Source organism: Gopherus flavomarginatus, chromosome 1 (assembly GCF_025201925.1).
Source record: "Gopherus flavomarginatus isolate rGopFla2 chromosome 1, rGopFla2.mat.asm, whole genome shotgun sequence".
NCBI lineage: Eukaryota > Metazoa > Chordata > Testudines > Testudinidae > Gopherus > Gopherus flavomarginatus.
The window spans coordinates 1,648,691-1,672,795 of record NC_066617.1 but is presented as its reverse complement, the minus strand read 5'-3'; the positions used below and the strand labels follow the sequence as shown (position 1 = coordinate 1,672,795).

Below are 24,105 nucleotides of genomic sequence, written 5' to 3'. Positions count from 1 at the left end.
ATCAAAGGTCAATCTAGCCCAGTATCCTGTCTTCTGACAGTGGCCAATGCCAGGTGCCCCCGAGGGAATGAACAGAACAGGAAATCATCAAGTGATCCATCCCCTGTTGCCCATTCCCAGCTTCTGGCAAACAGAGGCTCTGGACACCATCCACGCCCATCCTCGCTAGTAGCCAATGATGGACCTATCCTCCAGGAACTTATCTAGATCTTTTTTTAACCTTCATATGGTCTTTGCCTTCACAACATCCTCTGGCAAGGATTTCCACAGGTTGACTGTGCATTGTGTGAAGAAATACTTCCTTTTATTTGTTTTAAACCTGCTACGTATTAATTTCATTTGGTGACTCCTAGTGCTTGTGTTATGAGAAGGAGTAAATAACACTTCCTTATTTACTTTCTCCAAAGCAGTCATGATTTCATAGACCTCAATCATATCCCCCTGTAGTCGTCTCTTTTCCAAGATGAAATGTCCCAGTCTTATTAATCACTCCTCCTATGAAAGCCGCTCCATATCCCTAATCATTTTTGTTGCCCTTTTCGGAACCTTTTCCAATTCCAGTCTGGGGTGACCAGATCTGCATTCCGTATTCAAGATGTGGGTGTACCATGGATTTATATAGAGGCAATATGGTATTTTCTTTCTTATTATCTGTCCTTTTCTTAATGATGCCCAACATTCTGTTCATTTTTTGACTGCTGCTGCACATTGAGTGGATGTTTTCAGAGAATTATCCACAATGACTCCAAGATCTCTTTCTTGAGTGGTAACAGCTAATTTAGACCCCATCATTTTATATATATAGTTGGGATTGTGTTTTCCAATGTGCCTTACTTTGCATTTTTTCAACATTGAATTTCATCTCCCATTTTGTTGCCCAGTCACCCAGTTTTGAGAGATTCTTTTGCAGCTCTTCACAGTCTGCCTGGGACTTAACTATCTTGAGTAGCTTTGTATCATCTGCAAATTTTGCCAACTCACTGTTTACACCTTTTCCCAGACCATTTATCAGTATGTTGAATAGGACTGGGCCCAGTACAGACCCCCGGGGAACACCACTATTTACCTTTCTCCATTCTGAAAACTGACCATTTATTCCTACCCTTTGTTCCCTAACTTTTAACCAGTTACCAGTCCAGACGAGGACCTTCCTTCTTATCCCATGACAGCTTACTTTGCTTAAGAATCTTTGGTGAGGGACCTTGTCAAATGCTTTCTGAAAATCTAATACACTATATCCACTGGATCTCTCTTGTCCAGATGCTTGTTGACCCCGTCAAAGAATTCTAGTAGATTAGTGAGGCATGATTTCCCGTTACAAAAACCGTGTTGACTCTTCCCCAACAAATTATGTTAAACTATGTATCTGACAATTTTGTTCTTTACTACAGTTTCAATCAGTTTGTCCGATACTGAAGTCAAGCTTAGCGTCCTGTAATTGCTGGAATCACATCTGGAGCTTTTTTAAAATTGGTGTCACATTAGCTATCCTCTAGTCATTTGATACAGAAGCTGATTTAAACGGTAGGTTACAGACTACAGGATCTTACGTTGCTGAAGTGGATGTTGTACCTGTTTCTTTGGATTCCTAACTAAGACCTTGCATGGTGTCAAGTATCAGAGGGGTAGCTGTGTTAGTCTGGATCTGTAAAAAGCAACAAAGAGTCCTGTGGCACCTTATAGACTAACAGACGTTTTTGGAGCATGAGCTTTCGTGGGTGAATGTGTGCATCTGATGAAGTGGGTATTCACCCACAAAAGCTCATGCTCCAATACATTTGTTAGTCTGTAAGGTGCCACAGGACTCTTTGCTGCTTTTTACAGACCCCTCTGATACTAGACTACAGTTAGTAGTTCTGCAATTTCGCATTTGAGTTCCCATCTGATTCTGGTGACTTATTACTGTTTAGTTTATCAATTTGTTCCAGTTTTTTCTAATGACACCTCAATCTGGGACAGTTCCTCAGCTTTGTCACCTAAAAAGAATGCCTTAGGTTTGGGAATCTCCCTCACATCCTCAGCCATGAAGACCGATGCAAAGATTTCATTTAGTTTCTCCGCAAAGTCTTAGCGTCCTTGAGTGCTCCTTTAGCATCTCAATCGTCCAGTGGCCTCACTGGTTGTTTAGCAGGCTTCCCGCTTCTGATGTACTTTAAAAAAAAATTGTTGTTATGTTTTGAGTCTTTGGCTAGCTGCTTTTCAAATTCTTTTTTGTCCTGTCTAATTACATTTACTTGCCAGGCTTTATGCTCTTTTCTCTTCTCCTCACTAGGGTTTAAATTCCACTTTTTAAAGGATGCCTTTTTGCCTCTCACTGCTTCTTTGACTTTGCTGTTTAGCCATGGTGGCTCTTTTTTGGTTCTCTTACTATGTTTTTTAATTTGGGGTAAACATTTAGCCTGAGCCTCTATTATGGTGTCTTTAAAAAGTTTCCATGCAGCTTTCAGGGATTTCACTTTTGGCGCTGTATGTTTTAATTTCTGTTTAACTAACTTCCTTATTTTTGTGTAGTTCCCTTTTCTGAAATGAAATGCTTCCCTGGTGGGTTGCTGTGGTGTTTTTCCCCACCAGAAGGCATGTTAAATGTAATTATGTTATGGTTACTTTTACCAAGTGGTCCAGCTATATTCATCTCTTGGACCGGATCCTGTGCTCCACTTAGGACTAAATCAAGAATTGCCTCTCCTCTGGTGGGTTCCAGGACTAGCTGCTCCAAGAAGCAGTCATTTAAGATGTAAAGAAACTTTATCTCTGCATCCTGTGCTGAGGTGACATGTACCCAGTCAATGTGGGGATAGTTGAAATCTGCCATTATGATTGAGCTTTCATTTTTATACCCTCGCTACTCTCCCTGAGCATTTCACTATCACCATCCCGGTCAGGTGGTCAGGGATAGATCCCTACTGCAACAAAGGGTCTGCTATTGTCACTGAGAGCTGTACTACAGAGCTGCCTGCCCACCCACACAGATACATTCCCAGCACGTCATGGCCCCTGCTGTGATCCCACTCCAGAAAGAGCCACTAGGCTTTTGATGCCTCAATGTCTGCAGCTGAGCCACTAGAGAGCAATGCTTTCCAGCCCCAGAGTTCAGAGCCTGGCTCTGGGCAATCATCTAACGACTCATGTTCTGCTGGTTTTGGGTCATCAGACATATCTTCTCAGAGGGACAGAGATGATCGTTCCTCCAAACAGAAACTCTGGCCATCCACAGCCCCCTGCTCCAGATCAGCCAGGCTGGGCTGCTCCTAGCCTACTCCATTCAGGGGGAAGCCGACCAGCTGATGGACGATGAGGTAAGCAGCTGGATTAGGCTCAGGAGTTTGGGGGTGGGGCCTTCTGCATTTCACCTCTAGGCCATAGAAAGTAATTCACGTCCTATTGCCATTCGGTGTTTGGGCAGCAACAAACCTGGAGGGGAATGAATGTCAGAGCTGGTGCCATTGGGACAGGAGATGAATTCACCACCAAGGGCAGGATGGAGCCAGCTTGTCCCTGAGCAGTTCAGAATTCAGAACCAGCTATTTAATTACAAGTGTCACATCACCAGGAGAAGCTGCCGTTGCTGGTGGTAAAGGCGGGAGAGTCCCCTAGTGATGTGTATGAGCCTTTCCTGCCACACAGGGCCTCAGCCCAGTTCCCAGTGATCTAGTGTCTAGGTCACCAGAGCCACTATTCAGAGTTGTCCCCACCACTGGGAGCCTCAGACGCTGGGGATTGACTGGGCCATGGCAGACTGAGCAGGCAGGGCTGAGGTACATGGGCTGGAGGAAGTTTGCTTTGCTGCTGCCCAGGCTAGGCATGCTCTGGGGAGAACTGGAGGAGTCAATCAGCAGGGGCTGTCGATCAGCCCCATTCCCTGGGGCTGACATCCTGCAGCTTCACCGTTAGCCACTGGAGGTCACCTGGAGAAAGGACTCAGCCTCCCCAATCCCACTCACTGCTGCTAGAAACACTCCTGCTCCCTCTGCTAGAGCCCCCGCCCTGCCCTGCCCGGGTAAAGGAAAGAATCTGGGAACTTGAGCTGCCTCCCCAGGTGGGTTTGGAGGTGGAACACCTGTCAGAGGGAGGCTGAGGGACTGGAGGCTGGAGCTCCCCCTACAATGGGGGAGAGGGTGTATTAGCTCTGGAGGTCACTAGAGAGGAGGACAAGAGTCCATCCCAGGGGCCAGGAGAGTAAATCTGTCCCTGAGACATGGGCAGGTGCTGGGGGAAATGCTGCTGATTTCTGTTGCCATTAATCCTCCCTGATTCCTAGGGGCATCCAAGTCTCTGACAAGTTGTTGTTCTCTTGCAGCAGGAGGACGTCATGGCCAAGGTAAAGCACCATTTCCACACCATCCATTCCTTTTGCCAAGTGCCTGAGGAGCTGTAGGGACTGTGCCTCTTTGGACACCTGTGATGAGGCGTATAAATCCCGCACTGGGCCAGGAGGTGTTAGACAGTAGTCCTAGGCCACTGTGATCCCATCCCACTGCAACTGCAGAACCTGCTCCAACTGGAGGAGGAGGAGTGGGGTGAAGCATAGAAAACACCCACCAGCACAGAAGGGGTTAAGGAGAGTCTTTGGGTTGAGCTAGCCCCACCTCGTGATACCTGCAACTAATGCCAGGCCTGGAGGGGCGAGAAAAGGAGAAAGCATGACTCAGTTCGAGACAGGAGTTGGCTGCCTTCCCCCTGAGGGTGGGATCACTAGCCTGCGAGCCAAGGCAGCCACCACGAACCCAGCACTTCCTTCCAGGCCAAAGGAGAGGGAGAAAGAGGCCAAGGATCTCCCAGCCTCAGATGAACCCGAGTGCTAGAGGCACAGAGACCTGGTAGGGGCTAGAGCCCAGCAGTGGAACAAGGATGCCAAGGGCCCCGGAGGACACACTCACATAATAACACGAGCGGGATATAAATTCAACAAGACTGCAGGAGAGGGTGGGAGTAAAAAATGTGGGGCGGGATGGGAGTAGTAGTAAAAAAATTGTCCTCCTGTGAGGCAAGAAACATGAACACCCCGGCCAGCAGCTGCGCTTTCTGGCAGCACAGCGCTGAAGGCAGTGCCACCAGCAGCAGTGCAGAAATAAAGGTGGCAATACCGTATCATGCCACGCTTCTGTGCTGCTTCTTGTGGCAGTGCTGCCTTCCGAGCTGGACGCCTGGCCAGTGGTCTCACTCTCTGGACAGCCAGCTCTGAAGGTAGTGCACCACCAGACGCTGCACAGAAATAAGGGTGGTAACACCGTACAATGCCACCCTTCTGTGCTGATACTTGCAGTGGCCCTGAATTCAGAGCTGGACGCCTGGCCAGAGGCCTCCCTTGTAGACACCCAGCTCTGAAAGCAGCACTGCCACCACCAGCAGTGCAGAATTAAGGGTGGAATTACCAGACCCTGCCACCCTTACCTTTGTGCTTCGACTGATGGCAGCACAGAAGTAAGGACAGCAATACCATACCATGCCACCATTACTTCTGCGTTCCTGATGGTGGTGCAGCTGCCTTCAGAGCTGGCTGGTCAGCCAAAGGCCACCACTATCTGGCCACCCAGCTCTGTTAGACAGCTAACAACAATAGGAGCAGCTCATTCAGGAGTTGGTGGTGCAGCAATAAGAACAGCAGCAACGACTCATCCAACAAATAGCGACCCTCTTACAGCTTCAGTTGTACGTCCTGCAGCAAGACCCTCACGCACCACGCCAGCTCCACGCATTCTGAGAAAACTCACAAAGAAGAAGACTGAACGTGACCCAGAAGCCATGTGACCAGGCTGCCATCGCAGCTGAATGGCCACCTGAGCCCTGGGCTATTTGGTGGGCAGGGCTGTAACTAGGACAGGGCGAGCAGGGCAGCAGCTCAGGGCCCAGATCCGGGGTAGGTTCAGACAAATGGTCTGGAATACCAAAAAAATGGTAGGTGCTAGAGCCCTTCAGCAGGATGGGGGTCCCACTACCATAATAACAGGTGCAGAATACAAATGCAACAAAGACTGCAGGAGTGGGTGGGTGTAACAGGGTGCTGGCCTAAGAGGCACTGAACCAGCCCGTTAGCTCAGCTCCCATTAAGGGGAAGTAATTGGAGCTGGCAGAGTGTGGCTCATTAAAGGGCTGCAAGGTAATCACCTGTGGGCTTTGTGGGAAGGAGGCTTATAAAGCTAGCAGGAAGGAACAGGAAAGGGAGGAGTTAGGGATCACTGGTCCCACCTAGCTACAGGAGCTAGCGGTTCCCCAGGTGGCTACCTGAGTAATATTGAAGTGTCCAGAACCATTTATAGGTGGTGGTGGAAATGCACGCAGGGAAATAAAAGGCACTGGGACTGATCTCCGACTGATCTGTACCATGAGCAAGGAAGGGCTCATCTACAGTGGGAGTGAGTAATGTGGGATGGGATGGGAGCAGTATTTAAAAAATAGTCCTCCTGTGAGGCAAGCAACATGAACACCCCGGCCAGCAGCTGTGCTTTCCCCCAGCACAGCGCTGAAGGCAGTGCCATCAACAGCAGCAGCACAGAAGTAGTGGCAATACCGTATCATGCCATCAATCTGTGCTGTTACTTGTGGCGGTGCTGCCTTCCGAGCTGGATGCCTGGCCAGCAGCCTCCACTCTCCAGAGAGCCAGCTCTGAAGGCAGGGCCACCACCAGCAGCAGCACAGAATTAAGGGTGGCAATACTATGCCATGCTACCCTCAAATCCACGCTCCTGCTGGTGGTGGTGCAGATGTAAGGGCGGTAATGCCATACCATGCCACCTTTACTTCCGTGCTATTGCTGGCGGCAGTGCTGCCTTCATATCTGGGGGGCCATCCAGCAGCCACCACTATCCAACCACCCAGCACCGAAGGCAGTGGTGCTGCCAGCAGCAGTGCGGAAGTAAGGACAGCAATACCATGCCCTGCCACCCATACTTCTGCTCCACTGCTGGCAGCTGTGCTGCACTCAGAGCTGGGTGGTGTTGAGATGGTGCCAAATTATTATGAATTTCTGTGATTGATATGAATGAATGTGGCAAGCATGAGTCTGGTACGGCTTGGTATGTCTGAATTTGCTAGAGGATTCTGGGAGTAGGATTCTCTTAGCATTTTATAAATGGTATGGAAAACTATTGGAAATTCTGGAACTGCACTGGAATGGTTAATAACGTATTGATCTGTGTGTATGTGTCAACACTGAACTTTGGAATATCGGCCAGGAGACCAGGTCGCAAAGTAAAGAAGATGTAAAATCATGCGATCAGTAGGCTTGGTACAAGCTGACCTGGGTCAAAATGACCACTTTGCATGGCATCACGCAAGAGCTTAAGTGAATGATCGATGAGAGGGTAAATGTTGATTGAGCGTTGGTCTGTGTCTGCTTTGCAATCCCTTCTAAAATATTTATTAGAGAAGACCAGTAATAAAACGCCCACAGAGTACATTTCTGAGACGTGACTCCTTTGAGAACAAAAGGTATGTAAGCAGAGTCAGGATGAGCTCTACCTTGACATCTGGTGGCAAGCTGTGGAAAAGAACTTCAGGAGCTGATCTTGTTCACATAGGCACACCCACCCCACCTAGCATAAGCCCATGGCAGCTCAAAATGGTCACTTTGACAGCTGTGGGATCCCCAGTTGCTCTCTTATTGGGGCAGGAGGAATAAAGTGGTGTTGCCCTGATTATGTGTATGAAGGACAATGGGACTGTTTTATGACAGAGGGTCTCATCATCGACTAAGTAGCACTCGCTAGACAAGGGATGTGGGTTCCAAAACCCAGTGAATTGAGAGAGGCTGGAGATGGGTATGTGTTCTTGACAGTATGTGTCCCTTTTGAGGGCCTGGAACATCAATTGCATCACCTTCTTTCTCTCTTTTCCCCTCTTCCTCCCTCCATTGTGGAATAGCAGAGCTAATTTTGATTCCCTTAGGAGTCTAGCTAGAGGCTGCTGAGCTGAATTCACTTTGGGCCCATGGTGCACCAGCACTGGGGTTCCCCTACTACAAGCTGAAATCACTCAAAGAGTTACTGAGTACTGTGTTAATTAGTGGGGGAGCCTGAGGATATATTGTTAAGTGGCTGGCAGAGTGGAGCAGTTTGCAGGATGGTTGGAGCAGGCAGTGGAGCAGAGCGGAGTTGAGCAGTTTGTGGGGACAGCTGGAACGGTTCATGGGACAGCTGGTGGAGTGGAGCAGCTGGGGAGACAGTTGGAGCAGTCCACGGAACAGTGACTGGAGCGGAGCAGTTTGCGGGGACAGCTGGAGTGGCACACAGGATGGCTGGAGGAGCGGAGCAGAGCGGCTGGTGGAGCAGAGCCGTTCGTAGTGAAGGCTGCAGCAGAACTCCATGGAGAGGTGGGACAGTCAGCCTCAGCCCGTGTAAGGTGCCCCTTAACACCTTGTGTGCCCTCCCTCATTCCCACCCAGGCTGGGAGGGGAGGCAAAGTTCTGTAGATAAACTTTTGAACTCTGGGGCAGCACTGACCAGGGACAGAGACTTTTGGGTTGTTGGACTTTGGGGTGATTGGACTTAAGACCCTGAGGGAAAAAGGACACTGCCAAACTTACTTGGTGGATCTTTTGCTCATGGGTTGTGTTATGAATCCTGTTTGTGGTGTTTCCCCAACATGATGCCACATTGTTTCCCTCCTTTATTAAAAGGCTTTTGCTACACTCAGACTCGGTGCTTGCGAGAGGGGAAGTATTGCCTCTTAGAGGTGCCCGGGGGGGTGGTGTGTAATTGTCCCAGGTCACTGGGTTGGGGCTTGAGTCAGTTTTGCATTGTGTTATTGAAACGGAACCCCTAGATACTGAACCCGGCTCTTGTTGCTGCCAACTCAGAGGGGCAGAAGGGTTCCAGGTATAAATGCTAAGCAAAGTAAATTAGTTAAGTTAGTTCCCCAATTAACATCCGAAGAGGTTCAAGACAGAAGTCCTCAGGGTAACCTAGACCCCGCTTTGAGGGACATTTGTGGGATTTTAGAACCAGAGGGTACAAAGTTTGTGCACGACGGGGGAAAGAATGTCACTGACACCAAACGCCGAAAATTAAAAGGTCTGTACACTAATGCGAGGAGCCTAGGTAACAAGATGGAGGAACTGGAGTTACTCGTGCAGGAAGTGAAGCTGGATATTATAGGGATTACCGAAACCTGGTGGAATAGTACTCATGACTGGAGCACGGGTATTGGAGGCTATGTGCTGTTCAGAAAAGACAGGAAGAAAGGCAAAGGTGGTGGAGTAGCCTTGTACATCAATGATGAAATTAAATGTAGCGAAATAAGATGCGATGGAATGGATAAGACAGAGTCTGTCTGGGCAAAAATCACGCTGGGTAAAAAAGCAACTAGAGCTTCCCCTGAGATAGTGCTTGGGGTGTGCTACAGACCGCCGGGATCGGATTGGGATATGGATAGAGACCTCTTTAATGTCTTTAATGAAGTAAACACAAAGGGGAAATGTGTGATTACGCGGGACTTCAACTTCCCGGATATAGACTGGAGGACGAGTACTTGCAAGAATAATAGGGGTCAGATTTTTCTGGATGTGATAGCGGATGGATTTCTTCATCAAGTAGTTGAAGCACCTACGAGAGGGGATGCCATTTTAGATTTGGTGTTGGTGAGCAGTGAGGACCTCATAGAAGAAATGGTGGTAGGGGACAACCTTGGTTCAAGTGATCATGAGCTGATTCAGTTCAAACTAGATGGAAGGATAAACAAATGTAGATCTGGGATTAGGATTTTTGACTTCTCGAGGGCTAATTTTAAAGAGTTAAGGAAATTAGTTAGGGAAGTGGATTGGACAGAGGAATTAGTGGATTTAAATGCGGAGGAGGCCTGGAATTACTTTAAGTCACAGCTGCGGAGACTGTCGGAAGCCTGCATCCCAGGAAAGGGGAAAAAAACCATGGGCAGGAGTTGTAGGCCAAACTGGATGAGCAAGCAACTCAGAGAGGGGATTAGACAAAAGCAGAAAGCTTACAGGGAGTGGAAGAAAGGCAGGATCAGTAAGAAAAGCTACCTTGGTGAGATCAGAACATGTAGGGATAAAGTGAGGAAGGCTAAAAGCCACATTGAACTGGACCTTGCAAAGGGAATCAAAACCAATAGTAAAAGGTTCTACAGCCACATAAATAAGAAGAAAACAAAGAAAGAAGAAGTGGGGCCGCTATACACTGAGGATGGAATGGAGGTTAAGGATAACCTAGGCATGGCCCAACATCTAAACAAGTACTTTGCCTCAGTTTTTAATAAGACTAGTGAGGAACCTTGCGATGATGGAGGGATGATAAACGGGAATGTGGATATGGAAGTGGATATTACCGCAACTGAGGTAGAGGCCGTACTTGAACAGCTCGATGGGACGAAGTCGGAGGGCCCGGACAATCTCCATCCAAGGATATTAAAGGAACTGGCGCAGGAAATTGCGAGCCCGTTAGCGAGAATTTTTAAGCAATCGATAAACTCGGGGGTTGTGCCATATGACTGGAGGATTGCTAATGTAGTTCCTATTTTTAAGAAAGGGAATAAGAGTGATCCGGGTAATTATAGGCCTGTTAGCTTGACATCTGTAGTATGTAAGGTCTTGGAAAAAATTTTAAGGGAGAAAGTAGTTAAGGACATAGAGGTCAATGGTAATTGGGACGAATTGCAACACGGATTTACTAAAGGTAGATCGTGTCAAACCAATCTGATCTCCTTCTTTGAGAAGGTGACGGATTACTTAGATAAAGGAAATGCGGTAGATATAATTTACCTAGATTTCAGTAAGGCGTTCGACACGGTTCCACACGGGGAGCTGTTAGTTAAATTGGAAAAGATGGGAATGAATATGAAAGTTGTAAGGTGGATAAGGAACTGGTTAAAGGGGAGACTCCAGAGGGTCGTATTGAAAGGTGAACTGTCGGACTGGAAGGAGGTCACCAGTGGAGTCCCTCAAGGATCGGTTTTGGGACCGATCTTATTTAACCTTTTTATTACTGACCTTGGCACAAAGAGCGGGAATGTGCTAATAAAGTTTGCGGATGACACGAAGCGGGGGGGTATTGCTAACACGGAGAAGGACAGGGATACTATTCAGGAAGATCTGAACCACCTTGTAAACTGGAGTAATAGAAATAGGATGAAATACAATAGTGAAAAGTGCAAGGTCATGCATTTAGGAATTAATAATAAGAATTTTGGATATACGTTGGGGGCGCATCAGTTGGAAGCGACGGAGGAGGAGAAGGACCTTGGGGTACTGGTTGATAGCAGGATGACTATGAGTCGCCAATGTGATATGGCTGTTAAAAAAGCAAATGCGATTTTGGGATGCATCAGGCGGGGTATTTCCTGCAAGGATAAGGATGTGTTAGTACCGTTATATAAGGCGTTGGTGAGACCCCATCTGGAATACTGTGTGCAGTTCTGGTGTCCCATGTTCAAGAAGAATGAATTCAAACTGGAACAAGTTCAGAGACGGGCTACAAGGATGATCCGAGGAATGGAAAAACTGCCTTATGAAAGGAGACTCAAAGAGCTTGGCTTGTTTAGCCTGGCCAAAAGAAGGCTGCGGGGGGATATGCTTGCTCTATATAAATATATCAGGGGGGTTAACGTTAGGGAGGGAGAGGAAATATTTAAGTTTAGTACTAATGTAGCCACGAGGACGAATGGGTATAAACTGGATATTAGGAAGTTTAGACTTGAAATTAGACGAAGGTTTCTGACCATTAGGGGAGTGAAGTTCTGGAACAGCCTTCCGAGGGAAGTAGTAGGGGCAAAAGACTTTCCTGGCTTTAAGACAAAGCTTGATAAGTATATGGAGGGGATGTTATGATAGGATCGTTAATTTGGGCAATTGATCTTGAATTACCACCAGACAGGTCTGCTCAATGGTCTGCGGGGAGATGTTGCATGCGATGGGTACTGAGTTGCTGCAGAGAATTCCTTCTTGGGTGCTAGCTGGTGACTCTTGCCCACATGCTCAGGGTTTAGCTGATCGCCATATTTGGGGTCGGGAAGGAATTTTCCTCCAGGGCGGATTGGCAGGTGCCCTGGAGGTTTTTCGCCTTCCCCTGCAGCGTGGGGCACGGGTCGCTTGCTGGTGGTTTCTCTGCAGCTTGAGGTCTTCAAACCATTTTTGAGGATTTCAATAACTCGGTCCTGGCAGAGGGGTTGTTATAAAATTGGATGGGTGGGGTTCTGTGGCCTGCCTTGTGCAGGAGGTCAGACTAGATGATCAGATTGGTCCCTTCTGACCTATGAGTCTATGAGTCTATGAGGGGTCAGAGTGACCTAGCCCTTGCTTCCAGGGACGCTTAACAAGCCAAGTACCTGGGAGGGGAAAGGAGAAGAGGAAAGTCTCCATCTAGGACTGGTAGCTATACCCGCTTTGTTTGCCAGTCAGGATGCTGTGTAAGGCCAACATCATTACCGAACGGTGATGCTTGGGGAGCTGAGGCTTATTGGAAAAGATGTGTACTATGTAACCTTAACTGCTTGTGCGATTCTTTCTCAAGTAAATTATTATGCCTTAAGCATATTGTTTTCCGAAATTTCACTGGTAATTATCCACACAGCTGTGGGCCGTTAAAGATCCATTTCAACAAGTGGCAGCCAGCAGCCGTTGCTCTCTCTCCGCCCAGCACTGAAAGGGGCACTGCCCCAGTAGCAGCACAGAAGTAAAGGGTGGCAATACCGTGCTGTGACACCTTTACTTCCGTGATCCCGCTGGCGGCGCCGTTGCCCGCAGAGCTCAGTGGCCAGCCAGCAGCCATTGCTGTCTGACTGCCCAGCTCTGAAGGCAGCGCCACCACCACCACCACCAGCAGTGCTGAAGGAGGAGCGGCAATACCACACCATGCCACCCTCACTTCCATGCTCTTCCTGGGGGCAGCACTGCCTTCAGTTCTGTGTGGACAGCCAGCGGTAACCACTCTCTGGCCACCCAGAACTGAAGGCAGCAGCAGTGCAGGAGTCAGGGCAGCAACACCATACCATGCCACCCTTTCTTCTGCGCTGCTGCTGGCAATGGTGCAGAAGTAAGAGTGGCAATACCACACAGTGCCACCCTTCTGTGCTGCTACTTGCAGTGGTGCTGCATTCAGAGCTGGACGCCTGGCCAGAGACATCCCCTCTCCAGCCAGCCAGCTCTGAAAGCAGCGCAGTCACCTGCAGCAGTGCAGAATTAAGGGTGGCAGTACCGTCCTATGCCACTTTTACTTTCACGCTGCTGGTGGCAGCAGCACAAAAGTAATGGCAGCAATACTATACCCTGCCACCCTTACTTCCATGCTGCTTCTGGCAGCAGTGCTGCCTTCAGAGCTGGGTGGTCAGCCAGCAGCCACTGCTATCTCACTGCCCAGCACTGAAGGCAGCACTGCTACTTGCAGCAGTGTGGAAATAAAGACAGCAATACATACCATACCACTCTTCTGCCCATGCTGCTGGCTACAGCGCTGCCTTCAGAGGTGAGTGGCCAGCCGCTGGCCACTGCTACCTGTTTGCCCATCTCCGAAGGCAGGGCTGCTTCCTGAAGCACAGTCGAAGAAAGAACAGCAATACCTTTCCCTTCCACCCTTCCTTCTGTGCTGCTGCTGGTGGCAGCACTGAATTCAGAGTTCAGTGGCCAGCCATTGGCCACCCAGCACTGAAGGCAGCATTACCACCCGCAGCAGTGCAGAAGTAAAGGCAGCAACACCATGCCACCCTCACTTTCATGCTGCTGATGGTTGTGACGCAGAAGTCAGGGTAGCAATACCATAATGTGCCACCCTTTCTTCCGTGCTGCTGCTGGCGGTGGCACAGAAGTGTAGCATTACCATACAACACTACCCTTACTTTTGAGCTACTGCTGGCAGTGGTGCTGCTTTCAGATCTGGTGGCCAGCCAGCAGCCACCACTCTCTGGCCACCCAGCACTGAAGGGAGTGCCACCATCAGCAGCAGTGTGGAAGTAAGGACAGCAATACCAGACCCTGCCACCCTTTTGTGCTATTCTTTTAATCCCATGGGGTGGAATGGCAAGATTAAAAAAATAGTCCCACTCAGCGCTCTAGTCAGGGGCACAAATATGGTTGCTCATCCCAGGTTCTAAAATTCCCAGTTACGGCACTGCTTGTTGGCACTATGTCCAAGGGAGCTGGCAAAAGCCCCATATCATGGCCCTGATGCCATGGCTATGTCTGACTATTGCCATCTCAGACATCTTAGCCAAAACCCGAGAGTGCTTTTGCTGGGAGAAAAACACACTGAGGTCCAGATCTTGAGCAGTGGCCCAGACTCTTTAGAAATATTGTTGGCTTTGACTCCAACCTCAAAGGTGGTCTGGGTGGCAGGTGGCTGAAAAGATTGTACTGGAGCAAGGCTGGCCCACAACATTTTGGCACCAGAGGCAAGGAGCTCAAATGATGCCCCCATGACCCATCATTTGGGCCAAAACTTTGAAAGGTCTCAATTCTGCCTTCTTCCTGTTCTGCTCCTCTCATGGTACTGCTCTGCTACCTACCCCAATAAAGGAGAACTAACAACTTAAAATGCCTTGTTCAAAAATTTTAAGTAACCCATAACTTTCAAACGCCTGAACAGCAAATGTAACTTTTCTTGTCTGCATAGTAAACACTGGCTGTGACATTGCACTCTATATGATTTTATGAAAATATGCTAATGTAACTGGAATATGCTTCATGCAAAAGGTCTCTTGTAAGGGATCATTACAAAGCTTATAATCTACTGAGTGTGATCAACCTATTTGTATAAATGTATCACTCTTGTATCAGAAACTAGAAATATGAAATATAACTCTGAGGGCCTATTGTAATTGTGCAAAGTGTGGGCCATTAATGGTGGTTTGGAATCTTGATGACTCCCATCAACCAGGACAATTGACTATAGATGGCTCTGTTTTACTTGTAAGTTTTCCTGTGTACCTGTGTGCTGGCAAGTGGACAACGAAGTCTTACAGTGACATGTGATCATGTCACCTGGCACTGTAATCCATCTTTAACCTGGTGCTTTTCCATTGAGAAGGAGGGGTGGGAACCCAGAGAGGGACAAAAGGATTCCCGCCTTGTGCAAAAGATATATAAGAGAAGGGAACAGACCAAGAGTGAGGAGTCATCAAGAGAAATCCCCTCCCTACCACCTGAGCTGGAACAAGGGCTGTACCAGGGGAAAGGATTATGCCCAGACTAGGAAGGCGTCCAGTTTGTGAAAGAAACTTATGGAAACTTCTCTGAGGGTGAGATTTTATCTGTATTCAGTTTATTACTGTATTAGACTTAGATGTGCGTGTTTTATTTTATTTTACTTGGTAATTCACTCTGTTCTGTGTGTTACTACTTGGAACCACATAAATCCTACTTTCTGTATTTAATAAAATCACTTTTTACTTATTAATTAACCCAGAGTATGTATAAATACCTGGGGAGGGGCAACCAGCTGTACATATCTCTCTATCAGCGTTATAAAGGGTGAACAATTTATGAGTTTACCCTGTGTAAGCTTTATACAGAGTAAAATGGATTTATCTGGGGTTTAGATCCCTTGGGAGTTGGGCATTTGAGTGTTAAAGACAAGAACACTTCTGTAAGCTGATTTCAGGTTAAGTCTGCAGCTCTGGGGCATGTGGATCAGGCCCTGCGTCTGTGTTGCAGCAAACGGGAGTGTCTGGCTCAACAAGACAGTGTGCTGGAGTCCTGAGCTGGCAGGGAAAGCAGGGGCAGAAGTAGCCTTGGCACATCAATTGGCAGTTCCCAAGGGGGTTTCTGTGATCCAACCTGTCACACTGGCATTTTTATCTGTTTGAATAATCAAAGTGATGCTTTCCCTGCCTTCTTGGTTGCAAAGATTTGAACTGCTTCCTGCTGAAGGTCCACAGTCTGGGCCAGCTCACACTCTATTGAGATGGTTGCAAGGCCGACCAGCCTCTCCTGTGTCGTTGTGGAGCGTAGATGTGTTTTTATTAACTTCAGCTTGGAGTAGCTGCGTTCTCCATTGGCAACTGTTACAGGAAGTGTTAGAAGTATGCACAGAGCAGGGCCAGCTCCAGGCAGCAGTGAAGAAAGCAGGTGCATGGGCGGCCAATGGAAAGGGGCGGCATGTCTGGGTCTTCGGAAGCACTTCAGCAGTGGGTCCCTCAGTCCCTCTCGGTGCGAAGGAACCACCTCCGAAGAATGAAGCGGCGCGGTAGAGCTGCCACCGAAGTGCCGCCGATCGCGGCTTTCTTTTCTTTTTTTTTCCACTTCACCACTTGGGGAGGCAAAAAAGCTGGAGCTGACCCTGTCACAGAGCAACAAAAGCATTTGGAAAGAGGGTGGTCATCTTATTTGTGCACATATATTCCAGAACAGCCTTTGGAGTTGATCCTGCTGAAATGTATCTTGAAAGGACTTTCAGTTCATCACCTAAATTACTTGCATCAATATTGTGCACGTCATCATGTGTCAACACTGTCTCTAGTACCCTGCATTTCTGGTGTAGGTCTTCTTCAGGTATAGTGAGGAGTTTTGGAATATCATACAGCATCCCAAATATACTGCTGTGTTCCTTGAGCTGCATGAAACGTTCTTCAACTGACTGTATTGCACAATCTAGCACCTGGTTAAAGAATTCAACTTTGAATTGTTGTTTGGGGTCTCTTATGAGATTATCCCGTGCCTTATAATCAAAATGTCTTCTTCTTCGGTAACTCTTGTATTCTTAAATGGGTGGGAAAATAGCTTCAGTGTTAAGTTCCTCTACCAACTTCTGTGCACTCTTCAGAACATTTTGAAATGCCTCATCTGACCGGTAAGACTGTAGGTATGACTTTGCTTTGTCCAGTTGTTCCATTGCTCCAGAAATTTCAAGGCCAACACCCTGGAGTCTCTTTCTTACAACATTTATTCCAAACAGTGCGTCATGCCACAACACTAAGCCACACAGAAATGTGAAGTTATGTGTGTTTCTGGTGATTCCATTTCCCTCTGCCACTATTCTCCCATGAACAGTTCCTGTCATAGCATTATCCTCCATAATGGCAACTATGACATCATCTATCTTCCCAGTTTGGTGTTTGAGGAGCGTTATCACCTCCACTTGACTTTCCCATTGTGTGGCACTCAGTGGTTTCAGTGTCAGAGAGGATATTCCCAGATGTTGCTTCAAAATTTGCCATTGATGAATTGATGCAGAGAAAAATACGTAGATGCTTTGAACTACATTAAAAAATTCAGCAGCCTCACTAGAAGCTGATGCTGCATCACTGACCACCAAGTTCAATGAATGAGAACTGCATGGGACAAAAAAAGCTCGAGGGTTTAACTCTCGGATCCATGTCTGCACTCCTCTGTCCTTTCCTCTCATGTTGGCACCATTATCGTAGCCCTGACCTCTCATGTCAGCTATCACAATTCCCGTATCTGCCAGCTTTTTAAGAAGCACATTTGTAATACCAGCTCCTGCAGTATCATCAATGTCAAGAAATGCTAGAAAATGCTCTCTGACAGTCACCATTGCAGGACATTTTCACTAGGTTCTGTTGTTGTTACAAAACGCACCATTAAGGTCATTTGTTCCATATGGCTGATGTCAGGTGTGCAGTCCAGAATAACAGAGTACCTTGCTGACTTCAGCTTTGCCACAATCTTCTGTTTGCCTTTTGTTGCCAGTAACTGTATGATCTCATTTTGAATGTTTTTTCCATGGTAGCGGTGTGTGTCCATTTCTTGGGTGGTGACTCTTCTTAGATGCTCCTGGAGTACAGCATCAAACTCAGCCACCAACTCCACAATTTTAAGGAAGTTTCCATTGTTTGGCACATACAGCTGATCGGAAGTGCCACCAGTGCTAGGTTTTGGGTAGCAAGCATTCTCACAATGGCAATGAGGCTTTTCAGAACATTTTGCCAGTAAAGAGACTCTGATGCAATCTTCTCTTGATGCTGATCATCTATGGTGGCCTTTAACCTTAGTCTCACGTCAAGCTCTTTCCACCTACGGAATGCTCTCTGGTGATTTGCTGCCTTCTCATGGCATGTCAGATTTCTAGTCAGATTTTTCCAGTCCTTTGTTCCTGTAGAACCCAATGTGGCTGGAAGATTAGACTAGAAGAGTTTGCAACAAAAACACTATGCAGCATTCTGGGTTTTCGAGTACATAAGCCATGGCCTCTCCACTTTGTCACCATTGGGGATTTCACACCAGTAATGTGTTGGATGGAAATTTCTATCTTCATTGTCTTTGGGGAACATGAAGTTTTTCACTTGCTGTGGCCCAGGCAGTACAAGGAAGTCCTCCAGGCTACTGCTCAAGTGGGTCCACAGTCCTGGATCATCTCGACTTAAGGAACTAAACTCAGCAGCAGCTGTTTCTTGTGCCTCCACCACATTTCTCTGATCTACACTTTTCTTCAGGAATGGGCATGGTTACATCCATTTGAGATGGAGATATGGATGCTGCAGTAGCTGCCAGGTCACCTGCACTCTGGCTAACTGGAAGATCAGGCATCTCCTCACCACTCACATCCTCACTGGGGCTGGAAGGCTCACCGTGAACATTTGTGTCTCTGTATCTCAGGAGAGCTCCTTCCTGCTTAGACAGAAAAGCTTCCTTTGCTTTCTTTCTTTTTCTGAATGCTGCCCCAAGGGGCGTTTTCTTCTTTCGCTCATGACGGCTGTTCTGTGCCAGCTACAGTGGCTCTCAACACTCAATTGAAGGGGACAAATAAGCAGGCTGGTAGCAGGCCTGAGTCAGGGAAGATATCAGCGTCTTAAGGGCCTAACTGTCTCCGACTACTTCCACTGACTGCCTGTTCTCCTCAAGTGGGTTCAGGGAAGCAGCAGGAACCAGGACGCTCCCTGACAAGCTGGTGTGAATCAGTCCAGGCTCCTGGGGGTGCACGAGAGGTACATAAGAGGCTCCTCCCCTCTCTCTCCTTGCGGCTCCTGCTGCTTTCTGTTAGTCCCTCTCACCTTTTCTCCTGCCTGCCTGTTATGTCTCTTGTGCCCTCCTTCCTCCAGCACAGCACTCCACCATCTCTGTGCATCTCGAGCAGGGAGAATACATATGCACCAGCAGCAGACACAACTTTCTACACTCTGGGTCCTAGGGTGCCCCCCAGAGCCTGGCACCTGAGGCAGCCACTTCAGTTTGCTTCAGGCGAGCCCTGCCTGAGGCTCACCCACATCTCGCCCAGGGTCACAGCTGTCTGGCTACTCAGTGACAGATCCAGCCGCACCACTACTACAGGATCTTTGGAGATAGCCCTGCACCCACTGGGGAAAGTCCCAGCCCTAAGCAAGATCTGACTGGCCCGACAGTCTCCTGGATCCGCAGCTCTCTGATGACAGGAGCTTACAACAGACTGCGAGCAGCCAGGGAACCCCAGGGAGGGGCCAGCCTCTTGCACTCCTGCAGTCCCAGGTGACCTGGGAACCCCTCTGCTCCTTGACCCGCAGGGCCTGGGCGCAGAGGGTGGGTGGGCCTGTAGCTACCCCAGAGGTAAATCGCCCACTCTCCCTCTCTCAGCTGCCTGGGACATTTATAGAGACCGAGGGGCAGGCCAATGTCTTGTATGCGACCAGCGTCTGTTGGGGAGAGAGACAGGCTTTGGAGTCACACGGAGGACAGGAACTCTGGGCGTCACAGAAAACCTCATTATCAGCTCTAAGTGGGATGAATCCGGTCTCCCGGGAGTGTAGGGATAATTATGCCAGGGAGGTTCTCACTGCACCATGCTGGCCCCCGTGGTGTGTTATTTCGGTTCTCTGGGCAATGACCACCTGCAGGATCCCTCTAGCTTGTAACTCCCTTCCCAGGCCTCTCAAACCTGGCAGGGTCCCTATGTGCTCTGGACTGCTAACTGAGAGGGGCTTGGCTCCCCACCCTACGCCCCACGTTGCATGCCTGCTGGAGGTAGGTGGCCGGTGTGCCAGGGCTGGTGGGTCCTAGCATTCCAAACCATGAAGGAAACTAGGGTCACCTTTTCTGTTCCCTTGCCGCACTCTATCGTGAAGCCGGAACCTTTGCAGCTGGGACAGGCTCAGCTTGGCTCTGTCTGGCAGGAAGCCCTTTCAGCTCACCTGCAAGAGTAGCTAGCGATGAGCCAGCGGGCTGGCTGCACTTTGGGCCCGCAGTTCAAAATCTGTGGCACTACCAGCAGCAGACACAATTTTCTACACAGTCTGGCACCTGAGGCAGCCGCCTCAGTTCACCTCATGGTAAGGCCAGCCCTGTACCGGAGCAGTTCACGCAGATCCTCTTGACTGTGGGGCAGGAGTGGTTGCTGCGGCCTATACTCAAGATACTGGCTGATGTGGTGAGCCTGGTGGAGAATTATAAGGCAGCCGCTGAATCTCTGAGGTCTGAAGCCATGCTAGGGCATTCCGGGACATGTCTTGGGGAGCACTAAAGTCAGTATAAGTAACGCAGTGTCTATAATGACTCACTACAGCGACCTAAGTGCTATGCCCTCTGCGGAGGTGGAGTTACATCGTAGTGGGCGAGTTACATCGCTGGGAGAAGCATTTTAGTGTGGATGCTTACAGAGTTAGGTTGACCTAAGCTGCCTTGCACCAACCTAACTTGGTAGCATAGACCACACCTTATGCAATCACAGAGGGTTGCAATGCAAACAATTAACATAACCTGGTCCCATGGGGTTCCGGTATTATAGGTAAGTTTGATACATGCAGCATCCTACAAGCATTTCATAAAGTCTAAATACTAAACACATTCTTATAAATAGAACACCTACTGTAACAACATGAACCCGCAGCTGAGCCTGGCTGGTTTCCAGCCATTCATTTGTCAGTGTTCAGTGAGACCTGGGGCCTTGGCATGAGCTGGCATCTGCTCTGCCTGCGTCACAAAGCCTAGTAGAAAAGGTGCCTTTCCCAAATGCTTGTTGTCTTGAACAACCATTCAAAGCCACAACTAAACATAAAGGCAGAAGCCAGCAGAGGCCTTGCCCTGCACAGCTGCAGCTGGCCAAGCCTAATGCAAAAGTCAAGCCATACTGAGCTGTGTCGGGATGCACAGAGAGTCAGGGGAACCTGGTTACCCCAGAGAGCAGCGAGCTCCTCCACCCCTTGTCCAGAGGCAATGAGCCGGCACTTTGTTATCTCAGCTCATTGTCCTCTAGGTAAGTTGCTCTCTTAGAGCTAAGTCCTGAGGTACCACAACTGCTAGATTACAAAGGAAATTGCAATTGTGGCAGCAACTGTCGTCTCTTAATGGGGCAATAAAACGGTAACACCCGTAACAGTCTGTGCAGGAAAGCGCAGAGCCTGGCCCTTTGGTCCATATTCCTAGCAATGTGGGGTGGGTGCTGAGCAGGATGGGGAGAAGCTGGATCCCAATGGGATGTTCTAGAGGAGATGTGGGGCGCTGGGAGGGCAGGATCTGGTGCCCATCACAGGTCTGTGGGTGCTGCCTGAGAGGGGTGGCTGAAGCCATCTCAGTGCAATGCCCCTGCCCAATCAGGGAGGTGGGACAATAGGACCCTCTGGTCAGTCGTACCTCGTGCTGTGCAGCAACATGACTATTGCTGGCTAGTCCCGGAGCCTGGCCAGGGAGAGATCGGCCATCAGAGCTCCCAGTGCCATGTGATGGGGTCCTGTCCTGTCTGGATAATTCAATCAGCTCCCGACCTCTCGGGACCTTGGGCTGTTCCCACCACTAACCAGGACACCCCAGTCTCCTCAGTGACTCCCAGAGGTGCTACGCCATGAATCGATCCCTTATCGTTATGAGTGATGAGGGTGGGTGACATTTGTCCTGTAACACAATGTGGGAGTCAGGGAAATCTGTGTGTTGAACAGCTGGAAAATGAACCACAGCTCCATGCAGAGGCAGAGCCTGAGCAAGTGTTTGGGGAGGAAAAGGTTTCCGGCAGAAACCCGGGAGCAGCGGGATGCTACAGCACCTGACCCCTGTGACAGAAACGTTCCCATGTCCCTTTAATCAGCCATAGGCACCACACTGAAATCATGAAGCAGCCTGCTGGGTGCAATTGTCTCAGCCAGTCAGAGCCCAGAAACACTCATCTCTTACAGAGCTATGGAAATACTTGCTATTCCATGAGAGAATGTTAACTAGCAGCTGATAAAGAGAATCATATTTAATTCAGCAGGACTGGATAATTGGCACCCAGGAGTATTACAAGACATGGCCGAGGAGGTGTCTGAAGCACTAATGCTGATTTTTAAGAAACGTTGAAACATTGGGGAACTTTTTGGAGGACTGAAGGAAAGCGAATCTTGTGCCAATATTTAAGAAGAGAAATGGGCTACCCTGAGTAACTATAAGTCAGTTAGTCTGATGCTGATCATAGACAGAATCAGGGAAAGGCTGATCTATGGTGCAATGAGTAAAGAATCAAAGCATGGCAGCAGAATTACGGGCAGGGCTGCGCTTCCATTTAGGAGACCTAGGCAATCGCCTAGGGAGCCAGGATTATTGGGGGGCAGCATTTTGCGGGGAGGTGGCAGGCAGCTCCGGTTGACCTGCCGCAGGCGTTCCTGCGGAGGGTCCGCTGGTCCCCCGGCTCTGGTGGACCTGCCGCAGACACGCCTGCAGCAGCTCCACCAGAGCCGCAGGAGCAGCGCGCGGGGCGGCGAAATGACCGTGCGCCCAGGGCGCCAAAAACACTGGTGCCGGTCCTGATTATGGGCAATCAGCCTGGGGTTTTGTTAAGATTACAGATATGGGTGATAAAGGTAACTGTGTTGACATGATAGACTGAGACTGTGTAAGGTATTTGGGTTAGTCCCGCTGGACATTCTGTTTAAAAACCTACCACAGTATAAAATCATCAGTGTCCCTGATACTAAATACAGGAAGAACTGGCCTACTAATAGACCCCAGAAGGTAAGTGTCAATGGGGAATCACTATTCACCAGGGGTGGATGTAGCAGAGCCTTACAGGGACCAGTTCTCAGCCCTATGACATTCAATATCTTCTGCAATGACCTGAAAGAAAATATAAAATCTCTGCTGGTGCTATTAGCAGGTGAGAGCAGAATTGGTGGAGCAGTAAATAACAGTGGGGACTGGTCAGTTCTGCAGATCTGCCCTAGTGAAACCAGACGCTCTGGGCTGGACACAGAACTCACTGGTGGGATCTCTGATCCATGTGACGCAGGAGATCAGACTAGATGATCACAATGGTCCCTTCAGACTTTAACATCTGTGAAAACCAAGGCTCCCAGCGTGCCCCAGGCCCCTCGCAGGCCTTTGGTTCAGCGATGTTGAGCCTGTGCCCAAGTCCCTGGATAACAGACCCTGAGTCTACAGCCTCTTCCCCAGGGCAGTCTGTAACAGGCAGCCCAGGCCATCTCTCCATTGGCAACACAGGGGCTGACTGGCACCATCACTGGGAGGTTTGGGTTGTCTCCCCTCCCCCCCATTCCCCACCTCCCATCGTTGTCAGCAAATACAAGTGAACAAGGGGGAGAGAGACCTCGATTTACAGCACTTGGTGTGAGTCCGATTCCTGTCACAAGAGTCACTCAGGGCTTGGGGGCTCCAGGTAGGTGTATATGGTGATGACAGGTGTCTTCTGCGGTGTGCTCACGGACACAAGTGGGTGGATGGGGGGGTTGAGAGACAGCTGAGGGGACATGCATTGCTCACCCCCGGATGCTCAGGGATAGGTGTGGGTGGTTGGTGGGTGCTCACATCACAGTTGTGGGTGGGGGTGGGTCAATCAGGCAGGAAGTTAACCCATTGCTGTGTCCCCCCATCATGCTCTCTCTGCAGGAATCCCGCCCCATGGGCCCTCTGGGCCCATCCATCTGCCTCAGCGCCTGCCCCAGCGCCCCCTTCCTAGTGGCAGGCTGTGACTCAGCAGCAATAACACTTGCCCTGCCAGCCATGCCAGGGCATCTCAGGGGGCAGCAGGAAACTGAGCAGAAGCGGAGGCAGATTGTCATCTCTTATCTGTGCCATCACTCGGTTTGAACTGTCACATCTGGTCCCATTTCCAAATTCATCCTCCTCCTTCTTTTTACCCCTGCTGTCCCTCCCCCTTGCTGGGCTATAAACCCGCCGGGGACCCAGAATCCAGCACAGGCTGAACTCCAATACCCAGTGCTCTGGACCAGCCACCTAGACAGACAGACAGACAGACAAACGGACAGGTGAGTCCCTGCCCCCTCCAGTCCCTTCTCTGCTCCTTGCTGGGTGCT

General features: G+C 49.1%; 1 protein-coding gene across 2 annotated transcripts in view; it reads left to right on the top strand.

The window, feature by feature from the left end:
• Positions 1-24,105, top strand: part of LOC127051306 (C-type lectin Cal-like) — a 124,760-nt gene that overhangs the window by 52,442 nt on the left and 48,213 nt on the right. The window contains exon 1 of one of the 2 annotated variants that reach the window (XM_050953469.1): positions 23,917-24,057. The exons of the other annotated variant lie outside the window; for it this stretch is intronic. The gene's annotated coding sequence lies outside the window, so the exon portion shown is untranslated. Of the gene's footprint in view, positions 1-23,916; positions 24,058-24,105 lie in introns of those variants that run through there. 2 annotated transcript variants of the gene reach the window in all.